Source organism: Oxyura jamaicensis, chromosome 10, assembly GCF_011077185.1.
Source record: "Oxyura jamaicensis isolate SHBP4307 breed ruddy duck chromosome 10, BPBGC_Ojam_1.0, whole genome shotgun sequence".
NCBI lineage: Eukaryota > Metazoa > Chordata > Aves > Anseriformes > Anatidae > Oxyura > Oxyura jamaicensis.
In genome coordinates, this window is record NC_048902.1 from 6,017,954 (window position 1) to 6,035,851 (window position 17,898).

A 17,898-nucleotide genomic window follows, 5' to 3' on the forward strand; every position below is an offset into this window, starting at 1 on the left:
GGAGCCAGTTACTGGATTTTTTCCCCACAAAGTCCCTAGGAACACTGATGAAACAGCCCCAATTACACACAGACACACTAATTTGCAGGTGCACTGACTAGCCTCTCCACCTCCCACTGATGTCAGCCAGATTTCAGCTACACGGTGCACATCATCTAGTCTCAGCATTTTGTCCTCTAGCAAGAAGCAGCCCTGTAGCAGCCAGCATTTCCCCAAACTGTTGCACAGAGCATGATTCAAGTAGTGCTGGGTAAAGGACTGAGCCAGCACAGCAAATAGCCCTTTGCTAGAAATGCTTGTGGAAGCCCTCCAAAAGGAGTATGTATCAGCCATAATTGATGTCCTGAAGATCTCGGCAGAAAAGCCAATACTCAATTTTTTCAGTATCATTTGTGATGTCACACAAAGCATTGGAAGCATTCATTGCAGGGTTACAGGAGAACATCTCTGTGCTCCCTACTATAGCAGGACGGAATAATGCAGAAATGTCCCTGTATGCAGAAACTCAGACAGGCCCCACAGTTTCTATCACAGAGCCACCAAACTGCGGATATGCTACAGTAAACCTTAGGCTAAAGGAGTTCACTTTGCACACGTCATTTTGCTTTCTGCTTTTTTTTTTCCCCACTTCCTCCTGGAGGAGATTTTCCAAGTGTTGGAGGTCATTTTGAAAATAATGTAGAAGGCTGTGAAGCCTTAGGTTTATTCCTGCCTTTTATCAAGAGCTATGAACTACTGTTTTGCCAGCCAGTGAAAAGTTACAAACTGCTCCTATAAACTGCTAATTAAATAGAAGCCTGTCTTCAGCCAACAGTACCAGTGAAAAGAGTTCTTTTACGGTGAAAGTGGCTCCTGTCCTTCCCCAGCAGTCAGTACAGCTGGGCCTTCCAGGGCAGTTAGTTGAAGGGGACACAGCAAAGCTATCACACCAGGGCAGCGGTGGCTTGCCAGCCAAAATTACTGTCGGCACAATCTTGCCTACACTGATGACAATGACAGAATTCCCTGTTACCTTTTTAGTAAGATAATTAAGAGGATTTCAGGCATTAAGGCGTTAGTGCAGGGTGGTTTCTTTTGAGATACTACCCAGATGTGAGTACAGGATTTAGTTACTTATTCTGCCAAGGTATCGGGGGAGATCACATAGCTATTCACTCTAAAAAAAAAAAAAAATCTCCAGAAAATTACATTAAGTTACAGAAAATGCTTTTTGATCATTCTCACAGTTGGAATTTCATTTATTCCTATAAAAAATATCTCCACTTCAAACCTAGAGGCCAAGGAAAAATGAAATAGAAGCCTCCAAATTAGGCAAGATCAAATGAGACCAAAAGCAAGCCTATAAGGAACTGTTTCTTAGAATTTGTCTGACACAACAGCTCATCTTCTAAAGGTGCAGTGCGCTGCTGGACAGAGCGATAAAGGAAAAGAGAGTGCTGCCTAGGTTTCCTCCCTAGGATCCCTTCATGCATGCACCTTGGCATCATGACAAATGTGAACATTTGACTCATCAGTGTTGCGGGATTACCAAGAGATGCCATGACTGCCTTTTCCCAACACAGACATTCAGCTGCCAAGTTTCTCTCTAAACTTACGCAGTTGCAATACTTGGTTGCCTGGATGAGTTTCCTCCCTTTCTTCACCTGTGACACCTTTCAGAGTCTCCCCAGAATTATGCCGTATGTTTATATACGATGAATTTTCCAGAACAGTGAAAACAGACTTCTTAGTGCAGCATCATTACCCCCTCGCTTGGCAGGGAAGTAGCAAAGAGCCTCCTGTCTGAGCTGGCAACCATCAAGCTTTACAGTCTAACAAGTTCCACTACTATAATGAAAATCCAAAGACCTGGAAACAATATACAGAGCTTCCCTGACTAATTTTATTATGCAGACACACTTAATAGCTCCTGTTACAATCACATTTATAGCAGGAAAACAGTATTGGATTGTGACTATCACACTAAATCGACATGGATTATCAGTCATTAAAAAGGAACAAAATTAGCAGCAAGCAGTAATATTTTACACTTATCAAATCTACAGCTGGTCAAGGTTCATTACAATACTATGCAATAAAGTCAGGAAGCATTGGCTCATTCTACAGAACATTTAAATCTCTATTGTATTTGTGTAGGATATAATTTCTGATAGCAATAAAGCCTAATAAAAGTTACACCCCGATGAATAAAGTGTTAATAAATTGACCCAAGACATTTAAATGGCTAATTATATTTGAGATAAAGGAGGATTCGCTTGTTTCTATAGATTGTTTGAAGCTGTACTCTAACCAGCTAACTAACCAACTACAAGATGATTTTATAAAAATATCTCCAGTATAAAATATTAATATTTCTAGCTCCTTTTTCAATAGATTAATAATTAATCAGAATTTCTTAACACATTTCCTATTCATCAAAAGAATCATACCTCTCTTTAAAATGTCCAAGCTTTGCACAACTTAACTTTTAACTAATCCCTAGATTTTATTTTATTTAAAAATATTTACACCAACCCCATTTAGCTTTTCCATAGGCCCTTTCAACAATAAACACAGGCGCTTTATTATGAAATAATAGTATTATATTACAATACAAATAATAGTATTATATAAAGTATTCAAAAGCAGAGACCAAACAAGCACACTGACCAGGTCAGGGTATTCATACAGGGCAATTATCACAATGGGCCTCCCAAGATCCTGGGCCTAAGTCTAAAAAGCTGACATCCTTTAACGCTGAATTACTTGGTGGCACTGACATATTTTAAGAGCTTGGTATAAAGTGTTTGAGGCTTTACAAGGAAAGAAAATGGGACCTTGAGTAAGGGAATTTTAATAGAAGATTTGTGCAATTTGAAAATACTAGTCGCCTCTTAACATCTCTATTCTTACACGGTCAGTTCAGTTCTTCTGCTACTTTCATCATCTGCCGAGAAAGAAGAACCATTTCTTCCATGAAATACTAAGTTTTGGGTGACTAGAATCCCACTGCCCCCTGAAAAAAAACTTCCAAAACTTGTGTTTCTGGTCTCAGAATGCCAGTTAGCTCTCCCTCATTTTTTTTTTTTTGCATTGATATGTTCTGCATGGCATCAACAAATAACAGCTTTCATGTTGGTAAAAGAAAGAGCAGATTATACTTTATTTTTTTATTTTTATTTTTTTACTTGCATAGCTCTAAATGAGCTATGATGGAAAACCTGGTAAGTGTAACACAAAGTAGCAAGTTTTAAAACGATGCAAATCTACATTGTTTCTATGTATCTAGTATACATGGAAATGGAAGAGGTACAGGACTGTGATGACTCCTGATACTATTCAGCAGCCACCGAAATGAGTAAGAAGAAAGTCACAGGGCAGTTGTATCCTAATTTCTCCCAAAGTATCTTTGGTTTTATTTCCCATCATGCTTATCTTCCAGCACAAACTATACAATTATAAAGCGTTCTGTTTCTGGAACATTATAAAGCTTGAAGATTTTTTCTAACTGGTCCCAGATCAATGAAGAATTTACAAAGAGACAAATGTTCCACTGCCACCATGGGACCTCAGATATTGCTGAAGTCTTCTTTTATTCATTTGTGGCAATCTTATTTTTATAGTAAGATGTCCAACACTGACAGAGGAAAAATTCCTGGTTTTAAAAAGGTTACTCTTTCCTGCCTGTGCCTTCAGAGATTTTGTGTTTACATCAGACAGCCTGCATATATGCATGCATGTACTTTTTACAGACTTGGTTTTAGCATACCATGAATACCGTGGCCATGCCTATGCCCTATGCCAGTTGATCTGCTTTGTCAAAGTAACTGTTCAAACCACAGCCATTTCCTGAAGTACCTACCAAGCTTTCCTCCAGAGAGCTTAGTTCTCCTGGGCACTAACCCAGCTACACTATAAGCAGGGTGGACAGTTTTTCTTCTTCATTTTCTTCCTGTTACTCAAGCTCAAACTAATAATGCTCAGCCCAGAGGGATGGAGAAGCAGCAATCTTGATGGGTTCCTCCCCTTTCTAATTTTGATTCCCTAGCCCCTAGGATTTAACCATCTTAAAGTTGAAAGGCAGTTCAAGGCACCTTGAAGAACATGAAAAATACACAAATCGCATATCCAGAAACCTTATAGTTAAGACTTTATACTATGTGTGACATCGTAGCTACTAGACATCAAATGAAATTACAATATCTAAGTCAAGTCTTAAACAATAACAACATGGATTCCTTACAGAGCTGGTAAATTCTGTAGATGTATTGCAGTCATATGAAACCCCGTCTTAGTGATTCTGTTATATTAATGTTCTACACACGCTATTATTCAGAATACCATCTGTCCGTGTATTGCATTTTCTAATATGGTGGAAAAGATCAACCTATGTCCTTTAGTGGAAGCATTCATACATTGAAGGAAGTGACAAGAGATAAACTCCCCAAGACTCAAACAGGGCGCTTACCTAAGGAAAATGCTTTCTTCATTGAAAACCTGTCAACAACCCTCAATTATTAACCTCGTCAGATTCTGTTAGTAGACACGTAAATCTTTTATTAGTGTTGAGAATGAAAAATAGCTGATCATATTTACCATAAAAATCTGCATATTTTTAAAAGGTAAACACATAAATCACAGGTGGCTAAAGTTTCATTTGTTACATTGTACTTGCAAAGAAATGTAGAAGCAAGGAAAAAAAGCTTCACAAAAAGCATACAGCACTCTCATCCTAAGTCAATTTACCAGCTAATTATTGCATCATCTTGAGTTCCTTGCTTATATGTTTCACATAGTGGCACAGTAAAGGCAAACGCTCTGGAACTAGAGTTACTGCAACTGAAACAAAACCACCTTTCCTATGTTTTCTGCAATTCAGTGCAAGAAGTCTCAACATTGAAGAGTAAATGCATATCTTGCTAAGGAAATCACAGTTGGAAATATCCAAATGATACTGCTGTTGTTAAATGAAATTTGCAATGTCAATAGCTGCAAAACCGGTATTTATTTTTTTTTCCTCCTTTGATGTTTCTTCAAAATTCTGTATTAAAATCCCGAAAGCCTAGGGGTGTTTGTTCTCATTCAAAATAGCTTCAGTCTCATCAATGCGCTACCTTAATTCTTTGCATGTTCAATTTCATTCTTAAAAGATATCTGTATTGTGAGGTTTTGAAATTGATTACCAAGCAGGTGTTAGACCTGAAATGCAGCACAGAGCCCATCAAGTTAGCTCCCAGGAACATCCTGTCTGCTGGGAATCGCCTTGGCGAGCAGAAGCAGGGCTCCACGCAGGAACCAGCAGGGATGTCTCAAGTTCTTCAGTGCTCAACAAAAATAGGTTTCACCATGATGCCATTACTCTGCTTCCCTATAATACACCCTTCTGAGTCTGGCTCTGGACCTCAGTACAGCCATCTGTTTTATGGGTGCATTCCTTAAGTAAAGAATTTTGGGAAGGTCATCAAGAGGGTTTGAGACTTTCTGATTCACATATAACTACCTTCTACAATGAGAGCATACAAATCTTTCCACTCTCCCTCAGGGCATGCAGACATGAAAACTGCACTGTGCAGAGTACCTTGAAGTACCCAGGCCCTCTGGGGAGCTGGACATCTTTTGTACCTTTTAGGAATGATCTCTAAATGCTCCAGCAATATTATACCATTTGCCTTACAAACTGCATTACAGTCATTCAATAATATCCAAGTTCACCCCACATACATATTAACAATCTCCATCATCTCATAGGAGCCTCTGTAAGCAAGCAGAATGAGGCATTACCATAGGTTGTTTTAAATATAGTATCTTTCCCTGTGCTTTCCTTAAGCACTGGCATAGTTCCCACATGTTACCCCCCTTTCCTAGCTTTTCAGGAAGGGTATGCTATAAAGGTTTATTCTTTTCCTGTTGTGTTGAGCTAGCTCAGGACAGCGTAATTCTTTGTCTATGAACAGCAGTTAAAACTTAGAATTAATTTTTACAAACTCCTGAACAAGCAGCTTATTCAAATTCACTGGGACTATTCAAACCATTTGGAAAAAACAATGGCAGAGCATGACCCTTCTTTCTTTAATATGACATTAATGCCATCAGACCGCACAATCAGAGGAAAAACGCTTGATGCTCTAGAAGCATGACCCAGGAACACATCGGGAGAGTCCAATGAGAGCTGGTGGAATCATCTCTGTGAAGACAGATCAGTTTAGTCCCCAAAAGGCAAACTACAACAACATTTATTCAAACAAGACTTTGATCTTTTCAGCTGAAGTCTTGCAAGTCTTCGATTTTTTTGCATGAGTATCAGAATGTTTTCATTAAAGCCTGGTTCCTTGAGCATGGAAAATACTTAGTACTTTCCACCTTATGAAGAACAGTGGATACTGGAATTGCATCTGTTTGCACTTAAGTCACATCCAGCCAAAATCCGGGAATCCTGCATAGTCAATTTATCCTTCGTTTTTATGATTATTTCTTTAATTGTAGCTAGCTTTTCTCAGCAAGTGTACTACACATCCATACTGAAAATATTAATTAATGATGAATATTTATGGCCTGAATTAATTAGCCAAGGGTTTTCTTAAGTAACCATAGGGAGAAAAAAAAGTACCTTCTAAAGTATACGAGCAATACTACATTACTACATGAAATGCAGAGAGAAGCATAATTAGAACTGAGAAAACTGCTCTGCATGGAAAAGAGAAGCCAGCCTGAACTTTTTTCAGACATGATCTACTACTCACAAGTGTCTGACTACTATTCACTTGCCATGGTCCCTCTGTGGCCACCTTGGCAAAAGGCAGAAATAATGTGTCTCAAAGAAAATCACCTCACTTAAGTCCTTCATCCAACTTTATGTCTGTAATCCGTGTTGCCTTTCCTATTTGCTGCTATTCCATGCCTCTAGACAGCACACAACTGTTCTTGAATACAAAGGGAGTTGCAGGTGAATGTCAAAGGGAGGAAAGGGGCCGGCTGCTAGCTTAAAAAAGTATAATCAAACATATAAGGGTTTTCATGAAGTCTCAAAGAAAAAGCAGACAGCTCTCAGAACTGAAATACAACAAAATATATTTCTTTATGTGGTAACACTGGTAAAGAAAGTAAAGAAGGTGTAAAGAAAGATCATTAATCAAATACGCACCAACTGGGCAAAAATCTCCTTCAAATTATAATGGAGTTAGAGGAGATAATATGAAGAGGAAAAAAGTCAAGCTCAAATGCAGAAATGTTTATGAACATGAGCTTCTGCAATAGCAGGTTTCCATCAATTCCATCCATCCCGTTCTTCCTCACTGTCCACCACATCATCTTGGGATTCAAAAGTAACTTGCACCATTCTGTCATGAATATAATGCAGGTGTGCCTTGCGGCCTGTAATAAGAATATAGCAGACTCTAGTACATAGTTGAGACACATTATTCCTGCAGGTCACTGCTGTGAAATGGGAAATAGTTTGCTATTCCAAATACTCTGGAATTATTATAAGAATTTCCAGAATATACAGCTGAGGACAGGTCATACTGCATTGGAAAGTTTACAGTTTCTGACATTAGCTTCCACTGACGAAGTAAAAGGTGATATTTCCTAGTGCACACACCCTATAGATGCTTGCCCTGATGCAGTCTGGCCTCTGAGCATACCCACCAAAACAAATCTTATCTAGATACATGCACAAGGAAATGGCAGAACAGAAAGAAATCCTATTAGCATTCCTCACCATGCTAGTTTGCAAGTATTGAAACAATGAGCTTGAAACATACACAATATTTCATCGGTAAGTCTCCAAGTAAATTAATTGATAAAATACTTTCTTTTCTAAGTAATCGAAATCTCAGTGTGCAGAAGTCTTCCTTTTATTATCCTTGCAGCATCCTTACTTGCAGTTTTCCTTGGGCCTCTGAGCAGGAATCAGCCTGTGCAGTGACAGAGAGATAACTGAATTCTCAAGGACAGACCATTCTCCCAGATTAAACAATATTCACTCTCTGTCAAAAGCTTAGCTTCAAAACTGCCAAAGCATGAGGAGAACGAGATGCTGCTTAGACCTTTCTGTGCATGACAGGATAAAATGCAAGACTTCTCTGCCTAAAGGAATCCAGATAATGAAATAATCTTTAATCTTTGTCCCTTCAAGGCACTCTCAACACCTGTTATCCTTGATACTGTCACGGGCAAAAAAGTGTGAGAATTCATCTCAAGGCTGGTAATTATTTCAGCTAATTATTCATTTGGATGTGGGGAGATTACCAATGCTCCGTCAGGTGCAACACTGGCCACTTTTATTCTAGCTGATGTTTCACAAAGCAGGGGAGTTGCTGTTCTCCCATTCTCCAGCTTGACAAAAAGATGAACTCCCGTGCTATTTACAACTTGTATTACAGTGAAACAGCCTGGGCACATGGTTAAAATCAAATCCTTGGCAATTCATTTTACAGTTGAACGTTGCTGACTTCATTCAACCTGATTACATTCAGCAACATCTCAGCGTTCAGTATTTTTCTGGATCAACATTTTCCCAATGTACCCTATTCCCAAACTTCCAGAATCACCTTTATGTCTACAAATATGAACCAGATGTCTAAGTAAAGTGCTTTATTTTATCATTTCTCTTCCTAAATCACTGGCGGGTGCAGATCACAAATGCTTATTGGTGATGAACAGACAGTAAATACTCCAAGGATTCAGGCTTTTTGGTGCAACTCCGCTAAGGCAAAAAAATGTGGGAAGTTCAGTTTTATGAGCACAAAGATCCCAAGACAGTGCCTTTCTTCCTGTCTTCAAAACTCTCTCAGACAAAAACCCCTTCTAGGCCCTTCTTGAGACAACATGCTAAAACCAGTCCGAGTTGTTTCTGTGGTCTGATGATGAGCTCACACTGCTTCTCTACTACAAGGTGTGCCTTCATTAAGTGCTTTACCTCTGTCCACCCAGGCAAATACCAAGCAAATGTTTCTCAACCTTCAGCCAGGGCAAGAGTATATAGCTTTGTTTTAGCGTGGGGAGTGCTTGTCTCAGCTACCAATTTCTAATTTGCAACCGTCCAGATGACTTGGGAGTTGTTATACACACACCCAACTAAAGGTCAGTCTAGCCACAGAAGTATTTATGGAGAATGCTGCTCACATTTCTGAGAGGTGATGGTTGCTACCGATCTTTAGGGAAAGCTTTGCTTTTCCAAATGTTTAAGTTCTAGTGGATACAATGCTGAAACCAGACTCTGAAGTGACTGCTTATATAAGAGAAAGAGCACAAGTTTCCCCATTTGACAGATTCTGTTGGAAAACAGAGCCAGTAAACATTTAACAGGTGCTGTTGGAAAAATTACAGATCCATCCAATACAATTGTGGTGGAAGAGGATCCTCTTCCCTCACATCATGGCCACAAAACAAGGAATCTTCTCTTTCTCTCCCATCTGTGCCAGAGAGGGACTGTGGAATCTCCAGCTGTAGAGATATTCAACACTAGCCTTGACAAGGCCATGAGCAAACCTGATCAAGCTCTGAAATCAACCCTGCTTCTAAAGGTTCCTCTCAATACAAATTAATCTGCAGTCTTGCTTTTATTGGAGGTATTGGAATTAAGGGAGGTGCACCAGTCTTTTCTTGAGGCCTGGGTATAAATGAGCCTGTCAGCTGAAGGTCACAAGCCTCTTCCACCCCCCAGCTCTAACTGCCTGGGGTACAGGTGGACCGGAGCAGAAATCCCACAGTCCAGGCAAGGTAACTATTCGACAACCAGCTACAATTCGATCAGCACGCAGCCAGCATGCAATGGAAGAAGAGCAGGAACAACAGCGGTCCTGCTCAGCTTGAATTTCTGTACAAACAGAAGCACAGTCCTTCAGCACTGCCTTTGCTCCATAGGAGGCCACGCTTTTTAAAATCTGTATAGCCCAAAGAGAAATAAAGGAATAGTATATTCCCCACTTCTGAGAGAAATCACCTTAAAGATTTTTTCAAAATAACCAAAATATTCTTGACTTCGAAAGAAAACCTTGGAAATAGCAGAAAACAGATTTTTTAAGTTTAATCTGTCTTTAGTTTTCTAAATGTTAAATTACATAAAAACACAGTACCATAAAACAATCATTTTAATGCACAGTATAGCAGATTGCTTTGATTTTCCTTTTTAATAATCGTCACTCAAAGACTGCTTCAGGTTCTTAAATAATTGGGAAGACAACCCTAGCCCCTCAGAATCCAGTGGTCATTAGCAGATAAAGATCCTAAAGAGCTGCACTGCTCCAAGCAGCAGAATGGTTTTATATTCTTAAAGAGGCAATTAATAATTCTGTATTGTTTTTTTCTCCTCAGTTTGTGAATTTTCTGTGCCGTGCAGAGGGCATTATTTATGGTCTAGTTTGCTATCAAGGAGGATTCTTTGCTGGCTGTCAAATTTCTTCTGACATGTCTCATACAGAAAGGGTACACTTTGGGAAAGAGAAAAGTATCAAATAGTCTGTAGACTCCAATTCTCTTCCCCCTGAAAAAAGGGCCCTTTGAGAGTCACTGCACACTCCCTGGTCTCAAGCATCAGTACTACATTCTCTAGAGCACTTAGTTTAACTTGGAAGATAAGTGTATGAGGGTGGGATCCTTCGTGGTATATTTAGGCAATTAATCATACATGTATCACCACATGTGTTTTCAGGACAGAATCTTAAAAAAAATCTCTCTGCCCTTCCCATTCTTCCAGCCCAGGTTCTCAGAACACAGTAAGAATTCCTATTCTTTCCTGCTTACTTTCTACTGTATAGATTCACTGCCATTTGATCCTCCAGTTATTTAATCCATAATACCAAACACATTCATCTCACTGCTTCTAAACTTTCTCGTTTGTTCCTCACGTGAGCAAACTGGAATGAGTTGTAGCTACTGGCATCGATACCTGATCCTTTCCTCAGGCCATTCTCTCTAACCTCCTAGCACTAAGAGTATTCCTTGCGACCCTAGATCTCTTCCTCTATTTATTCTCCTTATTCTGGTCTTCTTTCTACTTGTCTGTCCCCTGAAAAATCATGATGGCATGTACAAAGGAAAAGGCCTATTCATTCCTCACCAGGAAGTCTTCTCTCCTTTGCTGATATCACAACTACAAATACCATAAGATTTCTGTTCCAATGTCCTACTCTCTGTTCATTTCAAGTCTTTCTAACCAGCGGGGAAGATTTTCTAGAATCCAGTCTCTCAGCAGGAAGTCTGCCTTTTCTCTGTATCTCACCCCAGAAATTGTTTCTTTTGTCTTCTTCACCTATCAAAGGTTAGGTTGGTGTCCTGTGCTGAAGCACTTCAACATTGTAGTTCAGATGGAAATAACCCAGTTTTCTAATTAATGCTCTTCAGTTACCAATTACATATGGTGTCTGAGTTCATATTATATCAGTTCTGTGTTTGCATTGTCATGGCTTCATATACATTACAAAGAAGGTGTCAAGCACAGTGTCAACAGCTGATGAGCCAGATACGGAAAAAGCATATGGCACAACTGAAGGCATTCTTCTGCCTATTAAAATGTGGCATGTGTTTATACATGAGCACTTTTTCCTTAGTTTGCTGAATAAACATACAAAATTCTGCCTAGGATTATTTTTCTGCATAAGAAAATAAGTAAAGGGACAAATCAAAAAGCTCCTTCTAGGTTACTACCTGATCTCAAATGAAGACTGTAATAGTCTACCTGCTAAAAAAATGTTCCTTGTGCTACACATTCAAAGCTATGAGGCATCACAGAACTGCTTTACTGGCTTCTAAATGATTATTGTAGCAGAAAAGAATATGAGATCATTGTTGATCATATGAGATCATGTTGAAACATGAAAAATATTTACAAGCTCTGGTATTTACTTTTACCATTGAAGAAATTATATAGCATGTAGAAAAGTCCTAATCCCAGTCCCTTGGTATTACCTATAATACGCAGGCACACAACCCCCCTCCTTTATGTTTATATTACACTCCTTTATATACATTTTCTATGTATCTAAAACAACTGATTGCAGATATCAGATGCCACCTGAAATCAGCTAATTTAGATACACAGAAAATACTGCAGCAATATTGCCTGAATATTAACAACAACAACAAACAAATATTAACAAACCAAAACAAAAAAGCAGCCATTCTCCATTTCTTAGCCTAGTGACTACACGTTCCTTTTCAAGCTGCGGTGCTCCTTCTCAGAGGCACTCCGCATCCTTTAACATTGGTTGAACATACCCCTCAGGATGTTACCTTTAGAGCTTAAGGAAAAACTTCCTTTTTCTTTCCAGAACCCTCTCTTGGTTCAGCTTTTCATTGCAAAGTCTTGGCAAATTTCAACTGCAGTTCAAAGTGGGAAAATGAGAAAAGTCTCGAGGTTTAAATACAAGAACAGTTTTCACCTTCCAGTTTAGGACTTAAAATTGTTGATTCAATTCCCATTGGTTTAAGCCTATAACTCAAGCTAAAATCCCAAGCAAGGCAACGGAAGGATCTACAGTCCAACTAGCCTCATTCTGTCAGGTGAGGAGTCTAAAATCACTGGGTTCAGAGAAGAGTTTGAGGGAAAACAAAACAAAACACTTAAAAGAGAACCGAAGAGCTCTCTGATATCCAGTAAGGAACTGGTGAGGAAGAGCAGCAGTTTAAAGTTTTCCTGTCAATGTAAGAGGCATTCTTGGAATTAGGTGAACTTTCAAACAGGAAAAATGATGTTTTTGACCCATTTTTTTGGCTCATAAAAAACTCTCAAAATCTTGCCCTTAATCAGAATGTATCTTCTTATTACTTTATTACAGTAAAAGTGGCAGATAAGCTGGCAGGTGATTTCCAATGTGTTATTAGCACGGCTAACAGCAGTAAGAAGGTGACAGCCCTTATTTCTCTTTTTCTGCATGGTGTCAGCAATTCTTGTTGCCATTCCTACTTTATAAAACAAAAAAACAAAACAAAACAAAAAAACAAACAAACAAACAAAAAAAAAAAAACAGAAAGAAAAAAAAATCCACACAAACAATATGAAAGCACAAGACTCCAAAAAGTCAATGACACTCACCCCAAAAGGCCTCTCTTTTGGAAAATGATCCCAGTAACTCAAGTTACAGGGAACTGTAAACCACCAACAGCCACAGAGCACTAGAACACAAGGAGCACAAACACCACCATAATCTCACTGCTCAAAAAGCAAAGTTGTAGCCATACATTCATAACTCTACAGAAATGATTTAAGCAACAGATTTTTTACTTTCCTGCATAGACAAGTTCTCACAGAGGCACAGAAGATATGTTGTGATGATTTCAAAATTGTTTCCCATATCAAGTATAGTAAGACTGACTTAAACAAGTATTTTCACAAATTTAATGCATTCAAACTGTCCAATTTCGTTAAACCAAGTTTTAGCTTGCTGAACTGTGATACCTTCTTTCTTTTCCTGCATCTATAAAGTCTTTCTGTTCCCGGATAACATGTATTTGTTTTCATTGCCATCTTCCACTTAAATACCTTTCTATAAATGACCAGAATTACTGAGCTGTTAACAATGAGATGATCTGTATGCCTTTGCCACCTTTCACAGAATTACCTGAACATGTAGGCAGTTCTAAGACCATAATTATAAAATAACAACAGTAAAAGAGGCAGTGTCTTACTTGACTGTATTAATTAGATTAGACAAATACTATTACCTAATTTACTAATATTTTTAAACCAAAGTTTGCTGTTAGTGACTACCAAATTTACAATCTAAAAACAAACTGGCCATTTAGAAAAATCTTTAAGTTTTATACATTTATAATCCAGAATACTGAAAACCTCATGCACCACAGCTTGTTAACATAATACAGTGATATTACAGATCGAAAATACTTGGACAGCTTGAAAGTCTCCTCTTCCAGTGTAATGGCTTGGTGCATAAAAATGAATATTATTCTAAAGCATGATCCCTCAGCTCCTTACTGAAGATTTCAGCTCATTTTATGACACATGATGAAGCATCTTCCCCGTTATAATGTGACAATGGCACTACTGAGCACAACAATTTGAGTCTGAATGTGCCACTGCAAGACAGAAAAAATCTGAAGAGGCAATTCCACCCAGAACTATACAGAGAATGCATAAGAAAGAGGAAGACAAATGATTAAAGATGCATTAGCACAGTCTGAAAAACAATGCTCTCGACAAAAGAACCCTTGGTATGTCTGGTAAAAGGGGAACAGCACAGAGATTAGCTGAACGAGATGGACGAAGAATGTGAGAGATTCTGACAGAGTCACTTTTAAATACTTGAAATGTAAATGTCTCTGTTCAGACAAAAGTCAATTTTAAAACAATCTCTCTATAAAATAAATCACTTCTGAAGAGGTTTTGTACATCTCAGAGAAAAACTTTTCCTAATTAACCAGCTCAAGTATTAAATTGGCATGTGGAGTAACCAAAAGTGCATCAATTATAACCCTGATGTTTTTATTACAGGTAAATTAACAAACAACACATTGAACATCCCCCACACGCTATTGTTCCCCCCCACCAGCTCTCAAAGTTTGGAGCAGTTTTGTAACCTGTGCTGAAGTTACTCATTGCCTCGTGCCACCTCCCAACGCGCAGCTGCATCTGCTCCCCACTCCCGATCAGGAAGTCCACAGAAATCAGCAGTTAGTGAGAGTGATTCAACCCAGGTCACCCCCCTAGGAATCAATGCCTTCAGAGAGAAGCATTTGTTCAGACCAATATGGACCTACCTTGGCCTTACAAGGTACCTTTGTAGAGACGGCCCCAAAGAACACATATGAGAGATAGATCTGTATTTGATATATTAAACTCTGTAAATTATTTTTTTCAGTTCTCATGTCCACCATTTTCCAAAAAATAAACACCACATTGCATCCCCACTGCTACACAAACAAAACCATTTGTTGTATAGCCAACCTGCAGGAAGAACCTGTTTGTGGCGTTGTAAGAGAACCAGTCCTCTAACCTTGAACTGTACTTGACAGGAGCTAACTGTAACAGTCATGTGTATACTGGTTCCTAGCACACGTGGTAGCAGCGTCACTACTGTTTGACAGCCTTCAAGCACAAAAAAGACAGGGATCTCCTGGGAAGAGTCCAGCAGAGGGCTACAAAGATGATAGGGGGCCTGGAGCCTCTCCCCTATGAGGAAAGGCTGAGAGACCTGGGTCTGTTCAGCCTGGAGAAAAGACGACTGAGAGGGGATCTATCTCATCAATGTGTATAAATACCTTAAGTGCAGGAGACAAATGGATATGGCCAACTTCTTTTCAATGGTCTGTGGGGACAGGACAAGGGGCAATGGCCACAAAATGGGGCACAGGAAGTTCTGCACCAACACATGAAAGAACTTCTTCATGGTGAGTGTGACAGAGCACTGGGACAGGCTGCCCAGGGAGGTTGTGGAGTCTCCTTCTCTGGAGATATTCAGGGCCTGACTGGACGCCTACCTGGGCAGCCTGCTCTAGGGAACCTGCTTTGGCAGGGGGGCTGGACCCGATGACCTCTGGAGGTCCCCTCCAACCCCTACAATTCTGTGATTCATTTAAGTCTCTGGAATACCTTATGGACTGCTGAACCAAGTTATCTATTTCCTTCATAATCTCAGAATGAAATGAAGTATTTTTAGAGACTCAAACTGTAAAAGATAACTGCTTTAATAATATTCTACTGAGTTTCTATAAAGATCTAAGATAGAAAGTTTTGATGAAAAGCACACATTTTAAATCTGGTTTGAGGTTTGCACGTTGTCCACATTAACACATCATTGGCCTCTGCAAGGTACATAGACCCTTTAGAATGGTACAAAGCAGTCATATACATGAAAGAGGGCGATCATTTTATTTTAAACAGAATCCATTAGTATTCTTTCAGCTTCTGTAAACCTGAAAATCATTATTGCCACTCCAAATTTGTACTGTGCGTTGGACATGGCCACCAAGAGTACCTCCCTCAGTACAGAGTCACAGAGCCGTGCAGATTCCCAGCTTGATTCATTAGTAAACTCTGCGTCATTTTCTTGTGTTTTCTACAGAACTAGCTTGCAAAAAGTGTGGGAGATTTCAGAAGTGATGAACCACCGTAACCATCCTGCTGCTGCTGCAGTGTATGAATGCCTGGCGCCCTGGTGTTTCTCACAGGGATGCATAGCCCAAAGAAGGCAATCTGAACTGATCAAGATATTCCTGAGGGAATTCTTCATTAAATCCTAGCCATTTATAACTCTAACTCATTACAAGAAATAATTACCATAGCAACCACTGCACACCATGCTTTCGCTAGTAGGAACAACTGTGTCTTCTTGGGGGAGGAAGTAGGAGGGAAACAAGTCAAACCAAAAACTTCTATGGATGTTCAGCATAGCCAGTCATAATTAGATTACACTTTCCTGCCTTTTATTTTATTTTAATCAAAAGGACGTGTTTTCTATACTACGTATGCTGTTTCAAACAAGCGGCAAACATTTCAGAATTTAAGTACGACAAAGCATATCAACATTTCACAAGGCTGTATACCAAAGTCCTTTGGTGCTTTGACTTAAAACAGCACTTCACGTACCCCAGTCTGAAGGCCTCACTTCTGATTTCACTTAGGATGTAAAGGCAAGCTAGGCTGCTGGCTTATGACTTGAGGAACCTGATTTTTGGTTCTTTAATGTTCTTTCTTCTCTGTGTCAGGGCTCCTACATAACTCCAATTTTAACCTTGAAGCTCAAAAGACATTTAGGCACCTGACTCCCAGTACCTGAGAGGACCCAATCAGAGAAAATATAACAACTTCTCAACCATAAAAACAGAAATGGCACTGCCTTAACTGCTGTACTGCGAACACACTATAGTCTGACATGCTTAGATGCTCAGAGCAGTGAAACCACACAACACCACGGTAGATAGTGATGCAGAACCATGGATAGTTAGTAAGTCAGAAGAGTTGTGCAAAATGAAGACCAGAGCGAGTTCAGATACAGGTCTGACATCTTCACTCACATGAGAAACAGAAGAAGAGATAAATTGGTAATAGCTCTGTTGCCTTCAGCTACCTTAGCCATCATCTCTCAAGACAGATGCCTTTTTGCTCCTAAGGATCTCACTGGGAGTTTTGTCATTACCTCCAAATACACTCAAATAGGTGCTTTTGCTGGCCAGGGTTTCAAAGGCTGCAGGACAAAGCATTAAAAGCCAAACTCTAATACTTTGCAGGATATCCCAAAAGTGTTCAAAGAAACTTAGACAATTGTAGAAAGCTAGTCAAATATCCACCTGCTGCTTTCAGTGCCTAGTTATTTCAAAATTGGTTGCTGTAAAGAGACCAGCAGTGAGACCCAGGACTTGTGAGGATGGAGCCGATCACCTACACAGGGAGTGGAACTGCTCAGCTGAAGGTTGCCCAGGCAGTTCTAGTCCATTGTTGTATTGTATATTTATGGGGTTTGCCTAGGAGCAAATGTTAGCAAAATAACTTTGGAGGCTGTGGTCTCTTAAGGGCTGGAAGAGCTTATTTCATCATGAAGTTTTATAATATCAATTACAAATTTCAAATAGCAATAAAACAAAGGTTTTACCCCCTTCTGAGCTCCTCCCACTTGTCAAGCTTTCCCTTCCTTTCTTCAGAGGAAAATCCCTATTCTTTTACTTCACAGGATTAAAGAAGGCAAGAAAGTAAAACCCTAGGGGCTGGGAGACTTAGACTTTAAAGGACTCTGTAATGAACAGCTTCATGGTAGTTAATCACTTTAATCGTTCTTCTCTTTTCTCAATAAAAGTTTCCCTTTCTGTATTCTCCAAGTGCTCTCCAGCCCTTCTCTAATGCAATGCCCAAAGGGTTAGAGTATGTTCCCATGCTGGAACACTGGCCTGGGTAAGGAGCAAAAATCCCTTACTCTTTTGCTGATTTTCTTCTGAAAGCATTCCAGGATTACCAAATTCTAACCGCAG

The 17,898-nt window shown here is 39.4% G+C and overlaps 1 long non-coding RNA gene across 2 annotated transcripts in view; it reads right to left on the reverse strand.

Annotated features, from left to right (window-relative positions):
• LOC118172371 overlaps window positions 1–17,898 on the reverse strand; it is a 59,978-nt gene that overhangs the window by 16,235 nt on the left and 25,845 nt on the right. The window contains exon 1 of one of the 2 annotated variants that reach the window (XR_004753670.1): window positions 6,039–6,184. The exons of the other annotated variant lie outside the window; for it this stretch is intronic. This is a non-coding gene — a long non-coding RNA (uncharacterized LOC118172371). Of the gene's footprint in view, window positions 1–6,038; window positions 6,185–17,898 lie in introns of those variants that run through there. 2 annotated transcript variants of the gene reach the window in all.